The following is a 16,965-nucleotide window of genomic DNA, read 5'->3' on the forward strand; positions in this document are numbered from 1 at the left end:
CAAAAACATTTAACTTCTGAGAAAACTCATACGTGTAAAATGATGAGTCTGACAAAGATGGTACCCCAAGTATGATTGGGGATAAGAATGGACCTGTAGCACTGAGCCACCAAGACAATGTTTTGGCCAGTTCCTTTCACATCTCTGCATCATTCAATGCCAGTCTCTGTGTGGAAAGTTTCCCAAAACGAACCGAATTATGACACTAGTGGTTAAAACTGTAAACAAAGTGAGGGCATAGCATGTACAGCTGCCAGGTTTGGCCAGCTGCAAGGAGCTGATGGGCTTGGCTGTAAGCGATGGTGTAGGTGTCAACTCTGGAGCACGCATGCAGGTTAGCTTCTGTAGAAGTTTTTTGTTGTGTTGCATGTGCTGTAGCAGCAGCAGTAGCATCGATACGGTCACAGGTGGTGAGGCCATACTGAATGAGACACATGATGCGATGAGAGAAAATAATAAAATCAGCAACCGACCGAAGTACTGCACAGAGGTCAGCTACACTAGGCGAGACGCAAAGTACAAAAAAGACTAACAGTCAATGGTGGGATGAAATCCACTCCTCATTGCCAAGTTTTACATTGTGGCTGAGAGAGCCACACCAATTAACATGCCCCAGGTAGAATGAATAAATGAACTTTATTTACACTGGGAGAGTTCTTACTAGGGTGACATTGGTGCATCCTTATCAGTGTAGAGCAATAGTGCTCGCTGGTGGCCCAAGAAAATGGTCCTGGCTAGGTGGAAGCTCATAGCTGGTCAGAGGCATTTGTTCAAAACACTGACTACTCCAAGGCAAGTGCAAGGACTTAAAGGAAACCATTTCTTTCAGTAAAGCTTGAGTTTTGGGGAAAAAAACAACAACATTACTTAGATGAGGTGGTGTCAAACACTGCCCTTGTTTGAATAATAAGCTGGAAAATCACTCTTCATTGCAACCAAACAGTGATAATAATGCTGAAATTATATTGCACTTTGGGTAAAGTTTCAGGTACATTATTAGGATTTAAAAATTGTACTTCTGGCGCACTTTACTGCATCGCTTTCTTGAATGTCAATGTAGAAGAATTTTGGACTTGTATTATAAACCACTTTCAAGAAGACAGCCTTGGAGCAGGAATGGAGCCTAAATAGCAACAAACCCAAAGTGTTGCTAAAGTCTGTGCTCTATATTTCTAAATGTACCTGCACCCTTCTGTTTTCTTTTTTAAAAAAAAGTATGTGGTACTAGACTACTAAAAGTGAAAGCGTTGTTCATTTCTACCTATGTTGTAAGACCTCTTTTTCTAACATGAATGTGATTAAAATAAAAAAAAAACATAAACAGGATTACAGATGGACACTTGAACAATTCCATTAAAGTGGTGGTGATTAACTACAGCCAGAACGTACAGCAGATAGTGATACAAAGTGACTACCATCCTTCTCGCTGAAATATGAAAATAAAATATGTTTGTTCCTTGCTCCATGAGTTTTTATACTTGTATTTTGTAATGTAAGAAAGCATGCTAGAAATTGATTTTGAAAGATTTAATTCGATTCATCTGTAGTAGTACCAGGCAGTAATTCTTTATGTGTGGTGACCCATGGCATTTTACCTTCACACTGGCCACAACATGTCCCAAATTGCATGCAATGAGAATATGACTGCTTTATCTAGTCAAGAACCATTTAAGTTCCAGAACAGTCGCTGGAGCATTTTACATGAACAAAACACTGGTTTCAGCCATAGTAGCTCACTGTGTAGTTTTGAATCAGCCTTAAGCAATTTAGGAGAATTCATCATTACAGAAAAAAGTATTCATTTCACAGGAGCATGTAATCAGAATAATAGCTGGAGCCCACCCAAGATCATCTTACATACATTTATTTAATGAACTAAGGGTATTTACAACAGCTTCACAATATAGATATTCACTTATGAAAATTGTAATTATAACTCATCCCAATCCAAAAGTAATAGCAACAACACTAAGGAAAAGGCTCATCTTCACTATTCTGGATTAAATCTAACTTTGGCATAGAAAGAGGGGCACAATGCTGCCACAAAAGTCTTTGGTCCCTTACCCAATAGCATCAAAAGTCTGACAGATAGCCTACCAGCATTTAAAAACAAATTAAAAGAATTTCTGAATGACAACTCCTTCCACTCAATAGATGAATTTTTAATTAGTAATTTTAAATTTATTAAAAAATTGAATTATGTCAAGGAAAGCAACTTTCTGTTAAACTGATAAGTTCCACCTCATTACAAAGTGTTGTATTCACGATCCATGGAACAATTATTAATTAATCTAATGTAGAGGAACCATGGACAATCTAAATCTTGTTGACTGTACAGGCATTCACACTGCTGTCTTCCTGAATGTATGCCACATATGGCATAAGTGGCAAAGCAACTGATGTAAAATTGTATGAGGAAACAGGCAGCAACACATGGAGACGAAGAAGAAGAAGAAGAAGAAGAAGAAGAAGGAGAAGAAGAAGAAGAAGAAGAAGAAAAAACAATGGCTAGTACAGACAAATGTTTATTCTAATTTTGAACTAATAAGGGCATTTGACGATCACCAATTCTAGAATTTGATAGATGGTACTCAAAGATGTGTAGGACTAAAATGGGTGCCTACTGCTAAAGAACATAATAATGCATACTTTCCTAAGTTGAATCTGAATATTTGTATTAAATAACAGGCCAAAGTATAACTCAATGACAAAACTACTGTTAATATTGTGGTCAAGGTCTCCATTTCTATCGCTACAAAGTGGTGTTTTTTATAAGAATAATAAATCACCAGTAATTTCCCCTTTATCCTTTTTGTATTGAGAGCAAAAGCTCTTCATTTTTACTTGAGAGGTGTATTATATCTTTATGGCAACTATTAAAGGAGTGCCCATTCACATCCTTGCTCGTATGCACAAGTAGGTTTGTCATTTTTGTCTCTAAAGTGCCTTTAGTTGGTCTGCAGCCCAAACTTCATGAGGCATTTACCACAAGAAAAGCAATGTGAAAATACTGAAAATAACTGACATTTAATGAATTGTCCTCTGGTTGCAGGGAGCACTTTTGGCAATTAGACACGCAAATAGTTTGTCACCTGTACGAGTCACAAGATGACCATGATGTCTGTAATGTCACTATGTGTAGAGAGACCCATAATTACACCCATATGTAACCATCAAATTTTCTGAATTACACAGCCAAAATTTGTATTAACATACTCCACAGGATTCTACATCCAGGTTTATGGTATGTATCAAACACTAATGTAGACTTTACAGCTACATGAAAAAATATTTCCATTGTTGCGCTTGAAGTAATCTTCAAGTGCGTAATTGTTCTTGCAGACAAAACTGTTATAACCTAGTCTTCTTTATCACAATTTTCCTCGGAAGAGCCTCACAGATGGCTTAGAAGCTCACAGACGGCTTCAAAGAGCTTATGTCACAGATGACATGAACAAGAACTTTCCTGACTTAAAAATAATAGCATTGGGTATTTAACAGAAGAGCTGTGAAGTTACTTTGATATTCCCCTTCCATGAATATTGCATAAAGTGAAGATTTTTGTTAAGACCTATAGAGATTAAAATATTTTGTTATAAAAAATGGGAAAATCTATAGTTAGTTAGTTTCATGATCCATGGATCATTTTGCACAACAGATTGCAATGATGTGGAACGAGTCATAGATACTGCCTACAGGAAAATTAGAGAGACCTTTGGAGAAAAGAGAACAACTTGTATGAATATCAAGAGCTCAGATGGAAACCCAGTTCTAAGTAAAGAAGGGAAAGCATAAAAGTGGAAGGAGTATATAGAGCGTCTATACAAGGGCGATGTACTTGAGGACAAGAAGAGGATGTAGATGAAGATGAAATGGGAGATAAGATACTGCTGGAAGAGTTTTGACAGAGCACTGAAAGACCTAAGTTGAAACAATGTCCCGTAAGTAGACAACATTCCATTAGAACTACTGACAGCCTTGCGAGAGCCAATCCTGACAAAACTCTACCATCTGGTGAGCAAAATGTATGAGACAGGAGAAATACCCTCCGACTTCAAGAATATAATAATTTCAATCTCAAAGAAAGCAGGTGTTGACAGATGTGAATTACTGAACTATCAGTTTATTAAGTCACGGCTGTAAAATACTAAAACGAATTCTTTACAGACTAATGGAAAAACTAGTAGAAGCCGACCTCGGGGAAGATCAGTTTGGATTCCGTAGAAATACTGGAACACGTGAGGCAATACTAACTTTACGACTTATCTTAAAAGAAAGATTAAGGAAAGGAAAACCTACGTTTCTAGCATTTGTAGACTTAGAGAAAGCTTTTGACAATGTTGACTGGAATATTCTCTTTCAAATTCTGAAGGTAAAATAAAGGGAGCGAAAGGCTATTTACAATTTGTACAGAAACCAGATGGCAGTTATAAGAGCCGAAGGACATGAAAGGGGAGCAGTGGTTGGGAAGGGAGTGAGACAGGGTTGTAGCATCTCCCCAATGTTATTCAATCTGTGTACTGAGCAAGCAATAAAGGAAACAAAAGAAAAATTCGGAGTAGGTATTAAAATCCATGGAGAAGAAATAAAAACTTTGAGGTTCGCCAATGACTGAGGTTCGCCGATGACATTGTAATTCTGTCATAGACAGCAAAGGGCTTGGAAGAGCAGTTGAACGGAATGGATAGTGTCTTGAAAGGAGGATATAAGATGAACATCAATAAAAGCAAAACAAGGATAATGGAATGTAGTCGAATGAAGTTGGGTGATGCTGAGGGAATTAGATTAGGAAATGAGACATTTAAAGTAGTGAAGGAGTTTTGCTATTTGGGGAGCAAAATAACTGATGATGGTTGAAGTAGAGAGGACATAAAATATAGAATGGCAATAGCAAGGAAAGCGTTTCTGAAGAGAAATTTGTTAACATCGAGTATATATTTAAGTGTCAGGAAGACATTTCTGGAAGTATTTGTATGGAGTGTAGCCATGTACGGAAGTGAAACGTGGACGATAAATAGTTTAGACAAGAAGAGAATAGAAGCTTTCGAAATGTGGTGCTACAGAAGAATGCTGAAGATTAGATGGGTAGAGCACATAATTAATGAGGAGGTATTGAATAGGATTGGGGAGAAGAGAAGTATGTGGCACAACTTGACTAGAAGAAGGGATCAGTTGGTAGGACATGTTCTGAGACATCAAGGGATCACCAATTTAATATTGGAGGGCAGTGTGGAGGGTAAAAATTGTAGAGGGAGACCAAGAGATGAATACACCAAGCAAATTCAGAAGGATGTAGGTTGCAGAAGGTACTGGGAGATGAAGAAGCTTGCACAGGATAGAATAGCATGGAGAGCTGCATCAAACCAGTCTCAGGACCGAAGACCACCACCACCACCACCACCACCACCACCACCACCACCACCACCACAACAACAACAACAACAACAATAACAACACAAATTAATTTGTACATATGGTTACATTCTGATCATTTCTAAGTTTTTTCCTCAAAGAGAAAAAAGATACATAGACTTTGCGAGTTAGTAAGTGCTATCCACCACCTTTTACACATCACAGTAATAGAAATTCTTCTATGGAAAAGAAAGAATTGTTAATTAGAAACTCCCTCAGTTTGTTTTAAAATTTTACTCTGCTATTATATCACTGGGTAAGTGATCAAAAAATTTTTTTACAGCATTGTGCACCTCCTTTTGTGCAAAGAACAACTTTAATGTGGAGTAATGAATATCTTTTTTTCCTTTTGGTATTGTAATTATGTACATCATTGTGCCTTTTGAAATGTGACTGTAGTGGATTATTTCCAACAAACTTCATGAGGGAATAAATATACCATGAAGCAGTAGCCTGAATGCCCAACCCCTTTAAGAGATGTCTGTAAGAGGACTGTGGGTGAATATCACATATTATTTTTACAGTGTATTTTGCACAATGAAACTATCTTGTTTAACGATGAGTTCCGTCAGAGCATTATTCAATATGACATTATTGACTGAAAATATACAAAATATGTCAACTTACTGATTTGTATCCTCCCAAGTTTTGCACTGATTATAACTGCAAATGTGACTGAGTTAAGTTGTTTTAGGAATTCCAAAATGTCATTTTCCAGTTTAAATTCTCATCAATATGGACACCTAAGGCTATTTAAGTCTACGCCCTATTTATAATTTCCTTGCCATCTATTACACTTATCACTGGTGTAGTACCCCTGGATGTGCAGAACTGAAAATGCTGTTTCCAAAAAACTGAGGGGGAGAACATTTGCATAAAACCAATCAATGGTATTTTTAAGGACACTTTTTATCTTTTCTTCTGTTTCTCTACGTATGCTTGGACTGATAAGAATGCTAGTGTCAACTGCAAAAAAAAAAAAAAAAAAAAAAAAAATTCTGCTTGTTGTTTATTATATGGAAGATCATTTACATAGATGAGAAACAATACTGGACCTTTGATTGAGCCGTGGGAGGGGGGGGGGGGGGGGCAACGTGATTCCCCCCCCCCCTTCCCCCTCAGAATTATGTCCCCAGACTATATTGGTTGAATTACTAAGAATGACTTTCTGCATTTCTTAGTTAGATATGACATTATCCATTGGTTGGCTATACCACCAATCCCACAAGGCTTCAATTCATATAAGAGAATACTGTATTCACACAGTCAAATGTCTTAGATTAGATGCATAAAATACCAACTGGTACTATTTCATTACTTAATGCTTATAAAATCTGGCGAGTGAACATTAAAATGGCATTCTCAATAGAGAAAACTTTTTGAAACGCAAACTTGGTTTGCTGAGGATGTTTTTGTTGCTATTCTACAATACATTACCTTCTGAAAAATTTTGAAAAAGGACATCAGCAATGAACAGGTCACTAGATACCAGAACAAGTAAAAATCCTGTATTCATTGTGTTCTACAAAAATGATGGCATTATATTAAGAAAAGCTATTGAAGGCAGACACATGAACACCATGACAGAAATTCGTAACACTCATAAGAGAACCGTATAGCACATAGTTAAATGAGAGAAATAAAGAACAACCAACTCACACTCAATATAGTATCGCCATTCATATGCATGGCCATACCGTGACTGATAATTAACAAGTTGACATTTTTAATGATCATTTACCCAAGGCAGCACACAAAATGTGGACCAATAGTGCACCTGGACAAGTACAGAGGTACACTGGACATAATACTATATACAATTAGAAATAGAACCAAAGTCATTCTGAAACTAAGATCAGATATTGATTAAATCTGAAAAGTTGTCAAAAACAAAAATGATGTGGTGCGGACGGAATTTTGAACAGTTTATGAAGAGCTGTTTTAACTTAATAAATGATGCCACTGACAGACTTAGAACTTTTAGGTGCTGCAATCTGTATTTCTTTGTTGTTATTGCAAAATAAACATTCTTGTGATTTTGGTGCACATTCTGTTTCTTTTTTCAGAGTCACTATCTTTCATAGCTTTTTTTTCTCCTAGTGCACTTTAAACTCTCTTACAATAGCTTTAGTTCATCCTATTTTCCAGACCCATTGTTAAATGTTTGAGTTTTGGCCTGAATGAATTTCTTATGCAAGACATGTATCTAAAACTTTGTACAGCTTTAAAAATAGTAAAAGAAACAGATTTGCATCACTGAATCTCAAATAGGTCGTTACATGAAAGAGTTATTCTGAAGATTTGTGTTATCGAATTGGAAATAAATCCTCTTCACAATCAACAATGATCTTCAAAAATTGGCATTCTTTCTCTGACAGACTTACATGTTTCTTCTGCTCTCTATTTGGTAAAATATTGTTAAGTGCCCTTGAGTTACTTTCCACTTGTCCTCAAACTAAGTGACACCATACTACAGGTGCTCTGAATAGCACTTGAAATTAGGACGAAATTTTAGTGTCTTCATATGACAGCATACACACACACACACACACACACACACACACACACACACACACACATATTGGGGATCTTCAACCTCATTGATCATCCTGTCTGGCATCTGTGACCCTAAAAGCTTTTCTAGTTTCTCCTTGTCATCCTCCTCTCATCTAAATCATTTGCCCGTAAAGAGGCAAAAGGTATTTGAGAGTATTATTAACTTTCTAGCAATTTATTTTCATTGGAAAAATTATTGTTTACACACCAGCTGTTGATCTAACAGAACTGAAACTGGTACCATAACACTTTGTGCCAAATTGCTTTAGTGCTTGACATGTTGTGATGAAAGAAATACACTCCTGGAAATGGAAAAAAGATACACATTGACACCGGTGTGTCACACCCACCATACTTGTTCCGGACACTGCGAGAGGGCTGTACAAGCAATGATCACACGCACGGCACAGCGGACACACCAGGAACCGTGGTGTTGGCCGTCGAATGGCGCTAGCTGCGCAGCATTTGTGCACTGCCGCCGTCAGTGTCAGCCAGTTTGCCGTGGCATACGGAGCTCCATCGCAGTCTTTAACACTGGTAGCATGCCGCGACAGCGTGGACGTGAACTGTATGTGCAGTTGACGGACTTTGAGCGAGGGCGTATAGTGGGCATGCGGGAGGCCGGGCGGACGTACCGCCGAATTGCTCAACACGTGGGGCGTGAGGTCTCCACAGTACATCGATGTTGTCGCCAGTGGTCGGCGGAAGGTGCACGTGCCCGTCGACCTGGGACCGGACCGCAGTGACGCACGGATGCACGCCAAGACCGTAGGATTATACGCAGTGCCGTAGGGGACCGCACCGCCACTTCCCAGCAAATTAGGGACACTGTTGCTTCTGGGGTATCGGCGAGGACCATTCGCAACCGTCTCCATGAAGCTGGGCTACGGTCCCGCACACCGTTAGGCTGTCTTCCGCTCACGCCCCAACATCGTGCAGCCCGCCTCCAGTGGTGTCGCGACAGGAGTGAATGGAGGGACGAATGGAGACGTGTTGTCTTCAGCGATGAGAGTCGCTTCTGCCTTGGTGCCAATGATGGTCGTATGCGTGTTTGGCGCCATGCAGGTGAGCGCCACAATCAGGACTGCATACGACTGAGGCACACAGGGCCAACACCCGGCATCATGGTGTGGGGAGCGATCTCCTACACTGGCCTACACCTCTGGTGATCGTCGAGGGGACACTGAATAGTGCACGGTACATCCAAACCGTCATCGAACCCATCGTTCTACCATTCCTAGACCGGCAAGGGAACTTGCTGTTCCAACAGGACAATGCACGTCCGCATGTATCCCGTCCCACCCAACGTGCTCTAGAAGGTGTAAGTCAACTACCCTGGCCAGCAAGATCTCCGGATCTGTCCCCCATTGAGCATGTTTGGGACTGGATGAAGCGTCGTCTCACGCTGTCTGCACGTCCAGCACGAACGCTGGTCCAACTGAGGCGCCAGGTGGAAATGTCATGGCAAGCCGTTCCATAGGACTACATCCAGCATCTCTACGATCGTCTCCATGGGAGAATAGCAGCCTGCATTGCTGCGAAAGGTGGATATACACTGTACTAGTGCCGACATTGTGCATGCTCTGTTGCCTGTGTCTATGTGCCTGTGGTTCTGTCAGTGTGATCATGTGATGTACCTGACCCCAGGAATGTGTCAATAAAGTTTCCCCTTCCTGGGACAATGAATTCACGGTGTTCTTATTTCAATTTCCAGGAGTGTAGAATGTGATAAATGCAAACCACTATTATCACTTCATCATCAGTAACAGCCCAAAATAAATTTATAAAAAATATTATAAAAGAAAACTAATGAAATATTAATTAAAACTGTTAATAAATCAATTAAATAAAAAATAAATGCTAATCTCTACTTTTTATGTGAGTGAAATTCAGAACTCAAAAAAATTCCTCGAAAGAAAACTATGTATGTCAATTCTGACAATGGTCACCTCGCTGACTGTTTTTAGGGTGTCCACCTTGTGACCTCACAACAAGCAGGTGCAGTTTGAGGTTCAGTGGGTCACAAACAGCAGTAAGTATAGACTGTGCAGCTTGTGGTGCTCATCTGCAGGGTTAATTATTCTTTTCTTTCCAGCAAAGATCCCAAACTTTAAATGAGTGTCATGAGAATAGGTGGTATTGTTAAATGGCTTAGCAATGGCAGTATTCAAGGTGACAGATCAGTTGCAAGGTGCAACATTTGCACATCTTAGCTGTTACTGGTAAAAAGCACCAACAGAATCATGTTCAGCTGCATATGGAAAGCACAGAACATGTCAAGAATAAGGAACTACAACATGGTATCAGTACTGTGAGAGCAGTTTACAGGAGAAACACTGGCATTTTCAAGATCAAAAAGTAAGTGATTTCTTTATGAAACAGTGGCAGCATTTCTAGCATGTTGTATCATATCTAGGCAAATATGCAGTCTGTTTCCAATGAGTATACAACAAAAAAGTATCACAAATCAGATAAACATTAGTTGATGACCCCAGTATATTTCATTGTAGATGAAATTACTGACAGACAGAAAAGGTCAATGTGTATGGATATTTTAGTCAGTAGGACCTCTGCATGGAGATCAAGTTGCTTTTGTTAACTTTTTACCTTGAGAAAACTGACAATGCTACCATAATGAAAAGTTTCAACAATGCAAGTTGGAGTTGCGACCTCAAAGAGAAAAATATAAAGAATAGCTAGCACTCACACAGAAAGCTAGTATTTCCAATTGCAAGTCCATGTTCTGCAACTTAAAATGAGTAAGCTGTTTAGTGCACACTACTCATCGAGTTTTTGAGAAATAAAATTACAAATACTCATATACGAATCAATTTCATATCTTGCCTTAAGGAATCGTGAAAAAAGCTCCTGCCAGTATGAAAATGTATATTCTAACTGCCTTTACCATATTTCCTCATTGTTAGTAGATGGGGTACATTGTTAAAAGTTGCAGCATCTACATATAATAAATTTAAAGTATTACGCAGATCTTTACATATTTTCTCCTACTATATCAAAGGTTAAAAAATTATTGTGTAAAGAAGAACTGTGAGATGAACTTTACATCATACATGACCCCTCCTCCCGACAATAACCATGACACATTTGGAGGAACACACAGTGCACTATTCTGGCATACGGAAGGATGCGTTTGAAGGAGTCAAAGAACAGAAGTTCGACCAAAACTGATGTGGTGCTGAACAGGAATACTGATTATCATTTTAAAACAAAATATGCACATCTTGTGTCTGTTGATGTAGAATGCCCTTTCTGTTTACAAATTTGTAGGTCACTGAGTGCAAAAAGTGGGACATTTCTGATTTAATGATTTGCATATGCATATTTCAATAAATGTTCACATTTGAAATTGGTACTTTCTTGACCATATTTTTCACTTTAATATTACGTCTTTTTGCAAAAAGCTTTTTCACATTTTAGTAGTAAAGATCGTAGGTCTAATCATTAGTGACACATTTAATCTCATTACTGGCACATGGAATTTTGTAAAGACATACAGTAAGAGTTACACAACTGTTAAACCTCTTTAAGGGAAAGTTACAGCATAAGGGACATTCCACTCCAAGGGGACCAGGAGTTCCCACTCGACCATCTCCAAATCTAATGAAATTAGGTGTGGAGGTTCTGCATGGCCTTTAGTGGCTACATACCAAATTTCAGTCCAGTATCCTCAGTTGTTGAATTCTTAAGGGATTTTAAAGAGAGGCTACTCACCTCCACATCATGTACGAATGTGAAAATGTGCCAACTTTGCTGGACTTTTCTAAATGTTCTAGCAAACATTTGGTCATTTGCTCTAATATACATAAACAACTTTTTATGGCGAATCACACCATGGCAAAAATTAGGGATTTAGACTTACCTAAATATAGATACAAGCCTCTAAAGTGTCTAAAAAATTCGTTGCACTATTCTGAGAGCCATGGTTTGACCGACCACTGCTACTTTCCATATGAACCAAACATCACAACTTCAGAGGGTTATTCATATCTATGATGTCTATATATCAACAAGATTTAATTAACATGGGATGGCCAGATTGAAAGATATGCATCTGCAAAGTTGGCCACAATTTTCTAATTGCAAATTTTAGGGTATTTCTGGGGGGCAATACCTCAGATATATCTTCTTCAATCCTCTTTTTCTTGCTACAGATGGAAAACGTATGCTTTAAGGTTTCAAAGAGATAGTGATTAATTTCTGGATCTTTCAGTTTAATGAGCAAGAATACATTTCAAAAGTTATTATCTTAGCACTTCAAGAAGATTGAAAAATCAAATATTTTGCTCATTAAGTCCCATAATCAATTATTTTTATTTGAGTGTATAAGTCAGTTTCAAACATTGATTTAACACATGACATTAAAACAAGTATAGTACAAAACACAGCAAATTTGCAGAATAAAAATACTAAAGAGTCAGTTCCATATTCAGTTAAGCCCTTCTACAATTTTGTCAATGACAGATTGTTGATAACTGTATTGTCTTCCTGGTGATGATGTTGATGGGGCTTCTAAAGTCATGTAGATTTGTTGATCAGGAAATCAGCAGGTATCTTTAGCAGTTGGCTAGTGGAAGGAAAGAGCATGTCCGTGTGGGTGCATAAAGCTGATGAGGCGTCTTGTTGTTCATGTGAAACTTCACATGTTTCCAATCCACCAAAAATTGCCATACATACAAGTAACATACAGTCCTGGTTGTAAGCTTGGAATTGAGACTGCTAGAATATCTTCATCTGCTTCAAAGGCGTTAACTATGAATGCTGTAGCATCATTGGAAAAACTGCTTCCTCTGAGCTGATTACAATTAATTGATTTTCTCTTGTTTCAGATACTGTATATCCCATGGTAAACCTTGCTTCTCGATCTGGGTGAATTTTTTCAATTTCTTCTTTTGGTTCACAGAAAAGCTTTATGCCTGGAATACTACCATTACAGAATTTGAATAAACCATATGGAATCAATATTAGGTTATCTAAGGCCCTCTGCAGACTAGCACTGGCTGCAAGTCCTTTTGCTGTTCCCCCAATGCCATCCCAAGGCAATTTACTGTGGTTTGTTCCAAAAAAATTCCATTTGGCAGTGATACCAAAATCCCTTTCTTGCAGGCATAAATTGGTGAAACTTTTGAAATTCTCATATTGAACAGCAATAAAGTAATAAATGTTATTAATATTTTCAGTCTTTGTCTTTAAATATGCAATCAACTTTATTTGAAACACAAGGACAGCAGTGGTATTGTGACAGAACACTCACTGACCATACAAATGCTGATAATCTGACATTCTTTGCCATCGAAATAGACATCAGGTGGATGAAATGTGGCCTGACTATTCTTCCAATGGAATCCTTGCACAGTATCCTGAACAACAAATGAATATTTCTCAGCAAAATCTGTCAATATAATTAATTCATTTTCTGTAAGATTTCTTTTTAGCTGCTTAAGACATAAACTTTTGTGTTCTGACACATTGATGGCTTTTTAAACTCGTAATTTTCAAAATCAATGCCTCCATGAAATCTTCAACAGTTCTCTGGCAAGTCTCCAATGTGTATCTGCCAGCATGGACCCATTGCTTGTATTCCGTTGTTTCTTCAGGTTCATAGGCTTTAAAAGAGTCTTCAAGAAAAGCCTCTAGTCACAAATTCTTCCGGACATTACTCACACAGTTGGAGCATACAATTTTTTGATTACAAACTGCATACAGTTTTTTTCATCAAATCCTTGTAGTTATCTTGACTGGATGTTGCTGAAGCCAACTTTAATTTGACATTTTGATGAACTACACATACTGAATGTGATCCAGATGCACTAGCTGTACTACACCCTTTCGGCCTGAGCTCACAAATTTTTGAGAAGCTTAGTTCATTTCCACATTGCTTTACAATAAGCAATGAACATTTGTTTAAGGTTACAAAGGAGCAGGCATTTCTCCTTGTGAATCTTTCCCCATTTATTCTTACTGTAACACAATCCTTTTTGCCTGGGCATAAACAAGGAAACTCATCATCTTCCAAGTAAGTGAAGACATTTTGTTTTATTTCCATCAATTAGATTTTTCCTCTTTTCAGTTGCCAAAATCCCATCTTCCATCTTTAGTCTCCTAGCCTTCACCATCTTAGTTGAAACAGCAAATTATTTAGCCATTTTTTCTGTAGTGCAGCTATTTGGGCCCAGGGTCAAAATTTGAACTTTATTGCTATTCCTTGAAGTATGAAATTTAATCTTAAGTTATGCAATTAAGATGTCCATACCTTTACATTTATGGCACTCTTCCATTTGTATCTGAGCAGTAACTACTTGGCTCACTCCAGCAACTCTTGCAATTACCTTAGTAATGCTGCCTTGGGCGTTATCCCCTAGAATCCCTTTCGCTGATCTGTTGAAGCTTTAGTGGTGATTCTTCCACGTGATGATAGTGAAGTATTAGCAGTAAAACAAGCATCAACAACACCCATGTTGTTAGTGGATTTTGATTTTTGCTTATCCTGGCGGGATGATTATTTTGGGCACTTCATGTCTACATTTGGTACAAATTTTCTGACCAGATTTAAAAACTTCATTAGTCAGAAACCTGTGGTGTTTACTGGTGTTCAAGTATTCTTGTTTTTGTTTTTTTTTCCTTCCTTTTTTTCCCCCCAAATGGGTTGCAAAAATTCTGCAGGAACTGAAATTTTGCCATCAACATGGCATTCTGGTATGAAAAAATGTGAGCATCTTCCATACAACCAAGCTGAGAGCTACAATAAAGAAGCTCCTTGTCAATTGGTGAAATTTCCTTAACTGATTGTAGTTACCTCTTGCCATGACAGAATGTGCAATGACTTCAGACAATATTCAGTGTTGTTTTTATATAAAATGACAAATTAGGCTATCAAAACATATTGTTTTAGAGCTTACTTTCAGCTACAACAATAATTATTGATTATTCAAACACTCAGCACTTAACACTAATGTAGTGCAGTGTCAACATCAAAGATTACACCAAACAAAAGGCTGACACTGTGAAAATTGCAAATAATGAAAGGAGCAATTGAAAGTGGCGATTCATGGAAACAGACTGACATCGCATTGTAGGGTTACAACCTTCTAAAGCAAAATAGCATTCCATTATGACCGTCTAGATGTTATAAACATCAGGACACTTTCTGAGATTTTATCATATTTATATTGTACACCGTAAAATAATGTAAAAACACTTCTTATTAGCATAGCTACTTTACCTAAACCACAGGAAAATCTTATACCAGTAAAAGACACTACAATTACACATTTTTTATTTATAACTTCAATCAGTAATCCATGTTCCCTACTTTTGAAAGGTATTCTTACTCATTAACATGCAAGAGCCAGAAATTAAACACTATACCTTTGAACGCTTAAAGAAGACACTATTCAGCTATGGCAAGAAAAAATGGATTGAAGAAGACACAGTTGCGATATTGCCCCCCCCCCCCCCCTCCCAAAAATATCATAAAATTTTGGCCAACTTTGCAGACTCATATCGTTTCATTTGGGCATCCAGAACTAATTCAAGTTGATTGATATATAGACATCATAGGTAGGAATAGCCATCTGAAGTTTTGGCATGATTGGCTCATATGAAAAGTAGCAGTGTTCAGTCAAACCATGGCTCTGAGAATAGTGCAACGAATTTTTTAGCCACTTTAGAGGCTTGTATCTATATTTAGGTATGGCTAAATCCCTAATTTTTGCCACGGTGTGATTCAGCATTAAAAGTTGTCTATGTATATTAAAAATGACCAAATGTTTGCTAAACGTTTAAAGAAGCCTAGCAAGGTTGACACATTTTCACCTTCGTACATGATATGGCGGTGAGTAGCCTCTCTTTAAAATCCCTTAAGAATTCAACCACTGAGGATACTGGTCAGTAATTTGGTATATAACATTCAAAGAGCATGTAGAATTTTCATACAAAATTTCATTAGATTTGGAGATGGTCGAGTCGGAACACTTTTTAATATTGGTCCCTTTGCTGTGGAATGACCCATAAGTAATTATTGGTCTATTTCCTAATAGTGATTGCTTTAATCAGTAAAGTAATATACTTACCAGCCAAATCACATAGAGGTAAAAAATGAAATTTCTGTAGCAGACTATTTACAGTTTACTATATGAAATTATTACTCAAAAGAGGACGTAATTCATAGTTCAATTTTACACAAATCATACCTATGATAAATTATATAACATAGAAACATACACAGAACACTATTTTCTACCAGGGAATGGAACTGAAACAATATGAACATAATAAATGTTATAATGTAGAAATACAAACAGAACATTAATTCTTACAAAGAAATGGAATTGAAACAATAATAATGTAATAAGTGTTATAATGCAGAAATATACACAGTACCCTATTTTCTACCAGAGAATGGAATTCAAACAATAGGAATAAATAGCGCATCAAGTTTGTTTTCATCAACTTGTTTCTAAGTATGCATGCATAAAAAAACGCATTGCATAAACACATAAACCCTTTGTTATCTTGACATGTGGATTAGAAGATGGGTATATCCATGAAGTAACTGACGTTTTAACTTGTTTCGTTCTCTGTATTAAGATGATATGACAAATGCAACTGTGTAAGCGGTTTGTGGGCGAATAAAGTAAATTATAAATGATATGCTGTAAACAATAGGCAGATTACCCATGGGCTAAAGGAACCAAAATACAATTTCTACCATTTTTAATGGTAAACACTGGGTACTTAGTATAAATTTGAAACAATTGTGAAAATTGCTTGGCTCGGTAACAAAAAGTTGGCTTCTCTCTTGTTCTGATGATCATAAGATTCTATAAGCAGACTTAGAAGATCCAGGGCTCGATGAAACACTTCCTTAACAATTTGACAGTGAAGCTTAAGTAATGTGACGCACTGAGGAATATAAATGTCTATGGATGATGAAACGTTTCGGGATGCAATACATCGAAGAATACTACAGTGAAAGTC

The 16,965-nt window shown here is 37.6% G+C and overlaps 1 protein-coding gene across 2 annotated transcripts in view; it reads right to left on the reverse strand.

Annotated features, from left to right (window-relative positions):
- Positions 1-16,965, reverse strand: part of LOC126299174 (protein vav) — a 177,581-nt gene that overhangs the window by 160,140 nt on the left and 476 nt on the right. The gene's annotated exons all lie outside the window — the stretch shown is intronic.

This window comes from Schistocerca gregaria, chromosome X, assembly GCF_023897955.1.
Source record: "Schistocerca gregaria isolate iqSchGreg1 chromosome X, iqSchGreg1.2, whole genome shotgun sequence".
In the NCBI taxonomy this organism is placed as follows: domain Eukaryota; kingdom Metazoa; phylum Arthropoda; class Insecta; order Orthoptera; family Acrididae; genus Schistocerca; species Schistocerca gregaria.